Below are 7,548 nucleotides of genomic sequence, written 5' to 3'. Positions count from 1 at the left end.
AAATAATATAGTTGTCAAAAAAAATGTAAATGAAAAGCTCTTTCCCTGTATCCTTGGAACTAGAACATACTATGGGCCAAATGTAATAGGGTGAGAGTTTAGAAAATGTGAGAGTTTAGCAGTAAACTCGAGCCAATGAACTAGAGTCCAAGAATATGCAAACTTGCATCTTTGTAGACTCAAAAAACTCTCACGATTTAAACTCTCATCCAGATGTTTTCCCATTTGCTAAACTCTCACCCTATTACATATGGCCCCATAGCTCTAAAAATTTTAGTTGGCTCTAAAAAAAAATAGAATTCCAGCAGCGTTGGGTATTTGTTGAAGAATAATGAGGAACATGCCAGAAGATGAAGCACTAGCAGCAGATTAATGTCAGTCGACATCATTCACAATTGGGCAATCATGTAATTCCTCCGACTATATTTTAAAGTATAGCTTTTAAAATTACTTTACATCTAAGCTAAATATTGTTATTCAAATGATGGTTTAATTTACTTTTGTACGGTATTCAATTTGATTGAATATGAAAGGGAACATGTTTTAAATCTATTGGAGTTTAACCCATACATGTTTTTATTAAACAATTCAATCTATAATTCTAAAAATAAATTATGTAGCAGTTAGAACATTTTCATAGTTTCAGTTTGCATCTTCCTGCTAATTAGAGATAGACAAATTGATTAAGGAAGCTCAACATTCAATGAGGCTTATTGAGAGGCTTCTAACAGTTCACTCATATTTTAGGGCCTGCTCAGTTTAATCAATGCCAATCAATGCCAATCAATAGTTGAATACAGTATGTTAGAGGCACGATTCCAAACTAGTTTAGTAGATCTGTTCAGGCAATATGAATTTGTGCTGATAGTACCAGAAGTGCAGTCTATCAACCTCTGGTCTTCGATAGCGACCCCACGTTTGCTGCTGGAAGACCCTCTGTCGAGCTTCCAGATGTGGTGTGCTGGAGAAAAATAGGAAGAGTGTTCACCAACTTGGGTCTAGTACACAAATGGACTTAGATTAAGCCAGGTGGATTGCCAGAAGGGAACATCAAAACCAGCCAGGTCAAAACCAAACGGAGAAGAAATTGGAGCCAAATCAGCAGGCAAGAGGAATGCCTGAAATAAGCCAAGTCGAGCACACTGGAGAAAAACTGGAAACAGAAAACTGGATATAGAGCAACTGGAAACCATGAGTGCTGGATCAAAGGTAGCGATACAAATACTCTGACACAGATCTGTATACATACAACGCTGCTTTATATGCTTGGAAATGTCAGTTGTCATGTGACCACCCCTTTGCTGACAGCGGAATCTTGCTTTTTGAACCTTTGCTGAGGTCTGATTAAGTCGTTTGGGAACTGCTTTCATTGAAGGAACAATTTATGAAAAAGGGATATGATCCTGATAGTATCGAGGTACCATATCAGAAATATGCTATGTGTAATAGGGAAGAGGTTCTTGGAAATAAGCATAAGCAGGATAAAGAAAATAGAAATGATTTCAAGATCCCTTTCATTATAAAATATAGCAATCAGCTAGAACTTGAACAAATCATGAAGAATCACTGGAGTATACTACTTAAAGACCCTGTCCTAAATAATTATCTTGACAAGAAACCTAAGTTCGTGTATCGGAAGGCAGACAACTTACGTAAACACATTGTCAAAAGTGCTCTGGAAACTAAAAGCATTAATAGACCGATCAAGTCTAAAGGCACTTGCCTTATGTGTAGAAATTGCAAGAACAAAGATTCAGTCTTTACAAGATATAAGTCTAAAAGTAATAATAAAGAATTTGAAATCAAAGACTTTATCACTAGTCATAGTAAGAAGAACGTGTTATACTTATTGGACTGTATTTGTAATAAACAGTATGTGGGTCGTACCACTCGTAAGCTTAAAGAGAGGATGGCCGAACACCTGCGCAATATTAGGGAGGGCCTCACTAGTCATGGTGTGTCTTCGCATTTTAAAGACAAACTTAATTGTAATACAAGCTGTGAGGATATGGGGTTCTCTCAATCACCCAGACACCGAGCAGATGAAACCAACGTGATGGTTTATTTTTCCACAGCACACAGCAACACATAATATGTATGGACAAGCGGTAAATACAGTGAACAGGCAATAAACAGGTAGCAGTCCAGGCAGAGGCAGTCCCAGCAGAGTATAATGTCCCAGAACAATTACACGAAAAGCTAGAGACCCTCAGTCCCCATAGTAGAAACTATCACTGATCACACTTGCATTGAATAGCGCATAAGTCCACTCAATCGTTTCCAGGACCCCATACACTAGAAGCTAATCACAGAACACACAGCAGTGATAGTCCCTGGGTCCAACCAAATGTTTCCAGGATCCCATACAGAAGAAGCTAATCACAGAACACACAGCAATGAATAGCGTATAGGTCCTTGCAGAATTTCCAAAGTAGAAATCCTCAGAACTGGTGATGCGTTCCACTAGCACCTTGGCAGAGCGAAGCCTCTTAGCCAAAGTCAGCGACTAACATGTGGAGCTGCCTTCAGTGAACTGTTTTGAAATCTTCCAATTTCCAACAATATTGTAACCACCCAGGGGGGTTGCACCATGTGCTGATTGGTGCGCGTCCCTTATGCTGTCACTTTCTCCTACCTCCTCTGGGTATTACTTCACTGACGAACACCTGCTGGGATGGTTCCGTTCGGGCTACCAGATTCATGTGAGACACAAAACAGGCAAATGGAAGGAGGAGTAAATCCTGAACGTCCCCTGGGGAGGTGGGAATTAACTTAGAGGGTCTTTTGTTCTGGGAGGTGTCACCTTGCTCTAGTGGTTATGAATAACCCAGACATATGGACCAGGCTAACATCAAGGCTTATTCCGGTATTAAACATTACAATTACTTACATTATAATTTATTACAGTACATAATACACATGCTAATGAAAATGTGTGTCCTGAGAATGATCACACATACACTAGGAGACGGGAAGGGGAACACAAAAGGACTAAAAAGTAAATTGATCTCTGCAAGGACTGAGATGCTGCCAGTACATTTGTAACACACATCTCATGTCCTCACATTCCTCTCCCACTTTTTAGGCCTTGTTCCCTGGGGGGGGATCCAGAACCACTACAGATTAGGCAGGGCCCAGCAGGGAAAAGCATATTGTGGGTGAGTGTGCCACCAGTGTCCCACAGAGTAATGTAACATAAGACCCAGGCTGTAAGAATCAGTCTAGTTAGACAATCCGCAAGTACAAAATTACAATTTAACATATCCCCTTTTACCACCAGAGGATTTAGCAATACCCTCAAGTCAGACAGTCGGTGTTCCCCCTTCACATTATCACACCTCTTTCCCCAAAGCATACCAATCAGGCGTCCTAATACCCTCACTTCTGGAACACAGGGGCAGTGGGTACCTTCCCCCTCACCTTTACATGGCAGTTCTGTGGCAGTGTCCATTCCTTCCTCCCCCAAACATAGGCAAACGCAGGGGGGGTTTGCGTCTGCCTAGAAACCCACCTCCCCAGCACACACCATGACCACAATAGAAATAGTAATATAATAGAATGTTACTAATGCTGCATGTTCTTCTCAGTATCACAAATGAAATGATTAGCACCACCTGTGGATCTTTTAAAATGTGTCAGCCAGTAATAAATAACCTGTGCACCAACTAGGAGATGTGGAAAACATGCACTGTTAGGGGTGCACTGCTATAGACCATCAATAGGGTTAATTATTATTACTGTATAATAATACACTATCCAGTACATAAGGAGACCAATATGTACATATATGTCCAGGGCAGTGCTAAGTTCTTCTGCTGCTCCCTCAGACTCCCGGACTTGCTCCCATGCTCTGGAATGGAGCCCACATCTGAAAAAAAAAACATTCTGCTCAGACAGGATGGACCTTCTGCCGCATCTAATGGCTTACTGTGATCGCTGGTCATGTATATGCTGGAATTCTGAAACTCAATATACTTTGTATGATGCATATTAAAGCAGTATAAGTGCTAATTATGCCCTCTTCATGGACTGGCCACACTCGCTCTAAAATCAAGCATTTGGAAACCCCCCTCTAGAAATCCTGCGTTTGCCACTGCCAAACACCAACTGGGGGGCTGACAACTTTCAGTGCAACATGTGGGCTCCTCACGGCTCGGGCCCCAGGATGAACCTTGTATATTGAACAATGCGGTTAGTGGCTGCAGGGGAGCCACCAGGATAGGCTGGTCCTGTGCCGGCCCTCCCCCCTCAAAAGCCAGTGTCTCACCTGGAACTTCTTCTGGACTGTCCTCCTCCTTGGTAACTCCCTCTACTAGCCCGGTCGGCAGGATAACTGGATGGGTACCAGTCAGGCTTTTAACCGCTGAACACTCCAAACTTATCTCCGTGAATGTCTCGTGTTCTGTGAGATGCAGGTGGCCAGGTTGTGCAGTGCCTTCTCCCTGGTGTGGGAGAAGGGGTTGCAAGCGCTGTCTCCTGACATCCACCTGGTCTGTACTTGCTGGAATCTTACCAACAGCAGGCATATCCCCTGGCACATAGTTACAGTCCACACCATTGTCCGAATTATTACAGGTTGATAACAAATTCTCTTCTGATTTATGATCTGATGTTAGGTTAACAGTCTTTGCTACCGATGTTCCGTTTAAATCACAGAGTACGTACCAACATTTTGCCTGCAATTCCTCAGTTTCCAAATAGGGGATCGGGTACAATCCTTCATATCCTTCAGGGGGAGTTAGGATAGCAGGATATACACAGGGCATTTTCTCCTCAGCCTCCCCCGATGAAATAAAAGAGTCTGCCATTGCCAGTTCATCATGATGGGCCTCTCCCAGCAGAGTATGCTGAACAGCCTGGACCACAATGCCATCTGCGACTGGTATGCTTGTGGTCGGGAAGTGAGACGGTACTCCCCCAACCTTGGTGATCTCCTCTCGGACACCGTACTCATAGATCCCCTGGCAGCTGGTTAATAGGTCTCCATCTTCCACCTCAGCAAAAGGGAAGGTGTAGTGCGACTCCTCCTGGGGTGCCTGTATTATGGGCACTGCTTCCTTCACTTGGGCGCTAGCCTCTCCCAGTATAGTACACTGGGCAGCTGTGTCCTTTGGGAGTGGGAGAAGCTGTTGCAGGTGGTGCCTTTCCGCATCCACCCTGCAACACTGGTCCCGCCAGCCTGGGGTATCCAGGAGACCACGATCTGAGGCCTCTTCCTCTGCCACAACAAAGCACGACTCCAGACGCTCCAGCTGTTCCCCCACACTCATCAGTGGGCTGTGATCGAATATAAATGTCCGATAATCAGTTAACGCTTTGGTGCGGTCCGCCTGGTCCTGGAGTATACACTGAAGGATTTCCCTGTGCGTGCTGAATTGGCCAGGGATGCCCCGCAGCTGGCATTCTGCTATCAACTCCTCCATGCACAGTTCTTCCAGAGGGCTTAGGGGCCCCCCTGACAATGACCCCGCTCCACTGGTAACAGATAATTTTGGGGCAACCCCCTCGGTTGTCTGGCCGGGTTGCAGTAGTCCTATTTCTGATCTTTCCTCTGGGTCTGTCCAGGAGGACAACTTATCCTGGACCTGCCCTTCTGTCTTTGTACAGTGGTTTCCTTGTATCATTTGGGCCATTGTAGCCTTCACTTCCTCTGTGAATTCTTCAAACTCTGGTTCATCCAGCATCTTCCATGTGACTGCTTCACTTCTGCAGTGCATGAAGGCATCTCCCAGATAACACAATTTGTCTGTTAAGCTGGATACTCTCCACCCGCTGATCATCCTCCGAGCATCATTACAGCATGCCCATATGTACTGCATCCTTATAATAAATAAAATATCCGGCTTCCAACATACCGACGTACCTCCATCCACGAGCTTCACTGCCCTGGGAGACTTGAGGCACTGACTTTCTTTCCTTAGCACCATTTTACCTTTTACAGGACAGACGACCACTCAGTTGCTGGGACCACTTTACTGCAAATTCCTTACATATGGCCTGATCCTCTCTTCTCTATTGTGAGTGACTTCACACTTTCACTGCTCCTTAATTGATGTCTGAATTATCCCACTGTCGCTGCCGCCAAATGTGAGGATACAGGGTTCTCTCAATCACCCAGACACCGAGCAGATGAAACCAACGTGATGGTTTATTTTTCCACAGCACACAGCAACAGATAATATGTATGGACAAGCGGTAAATACAGTGAACAGGCAATAAACAGGTAGCAGTCCAGGCAGAGGCAGTCCCAGCAGAGTATAATGTCCCAGAACAGTTACACGAAATAGCTAGAGACCCTCAGTCCCCACAGTAGAAACTATCACTGATCACACTTGCATTGAATAGCGCATAAGTCCACTCAATCGTTTCCAGGACCCCACACGTAGAAACTATCAGAGATCACACAGCAGTGATAGTCCCTGGGTCCAACCAAATGTTTCCAGGATCCCATACAGTAGAAGCTAATCACAGAACACGCAGCAATGAATAGCGTATAGGTCCTTGCAGAATTTCCAAAGTATAAATCCATAGAACTGGTGATGCGTCCCGCTAGCACCTTGGCAGAGCGAAGCCTCTTAGCCAAAGTCAGCGACTAACATGTGGAGCTGCCTTCGGTGACCTGTTTTGAAATCTTCCAATTTCCTACAATATTGTGACCACCCAGGGGGGTTGTACCGTTTGCTGATTGGTGCGCGTCACTTATGCTGTCACTTTCTCCTACCTGCTCCGGGTATTACTTCCCTGACGAACACCTGCTGGGATGGTTCCGTTCGGGCTACCAGATTCATGTGAGACACAAAACAGGCAAATGGAAGGAGGAGTAAATCCTGAACGTCCCCTGGGGAGGTGGGAATTAACTTAGAGGGTCTTTTGTTCTGGGAGGTGTCACCTTGCTCTAGTGGTTATGAATAACCCAGACATATGGACCAGGCTAACATCAAGGCTTATCCAGTATTAAACATTACAATTACTTACATTATAATTTATTACAGTACATAATACACATGCTAATGAAAATGTGTGTTCTGAGAATGATCACACATACGCTAGGAGATGGGAAGGGGAACACAAAAGGACTAAAAAGTAAATTGATCTTTGCAAGGACTGAGATGCTGCCAGTACATTTGTAACACACATCTCATATCCTCACACAAGCGATCTAATCTCATTTTGTGGTAAACAATCGATTTCCACCATTGGAGGAAAAATAATGGAGAATAAAGAGTGGCCAAAACAGAGATGAAGACTATTTTCACCTTGGGGACACTTATCCCCAAAGGTCTTAACCTTGAGTTTGAAACAAAATGTTTTTTATGATGGCACATCATTTTAGTGGGCTAACCGTTTCCATATCATTTATTTTTATATTCTTCTATTTTTATATTCTTCCATTATTTTTTATTTTATAAATCAATTATCCTATATTAGTTTATCATATTTATATTAACAGATCATGGCCATTGACTTGTTTGGATTACAATCAGATCTGCATTTATATGTATAATAGATTTTGTTTGGTATTTATTAATTAATGAATTCTTTCCTCTT

This window comes from Taudactylus pleione, unplaced genomic scaffold, assembly GCF_031769625.1.
Source record: "Taudactylus pleione unplaced genomic scaffold, aTauple2 ptg000533l, whole genome shotgun sequence".
NCBI lineage: Eukaryota > Metazoa > Chordata > Amphibia > Anura > Myobatrachidae > Taudactylus > Taudactylus pleione.
This window is presented reverse-complemented; position numbering follows the sequence as displayed.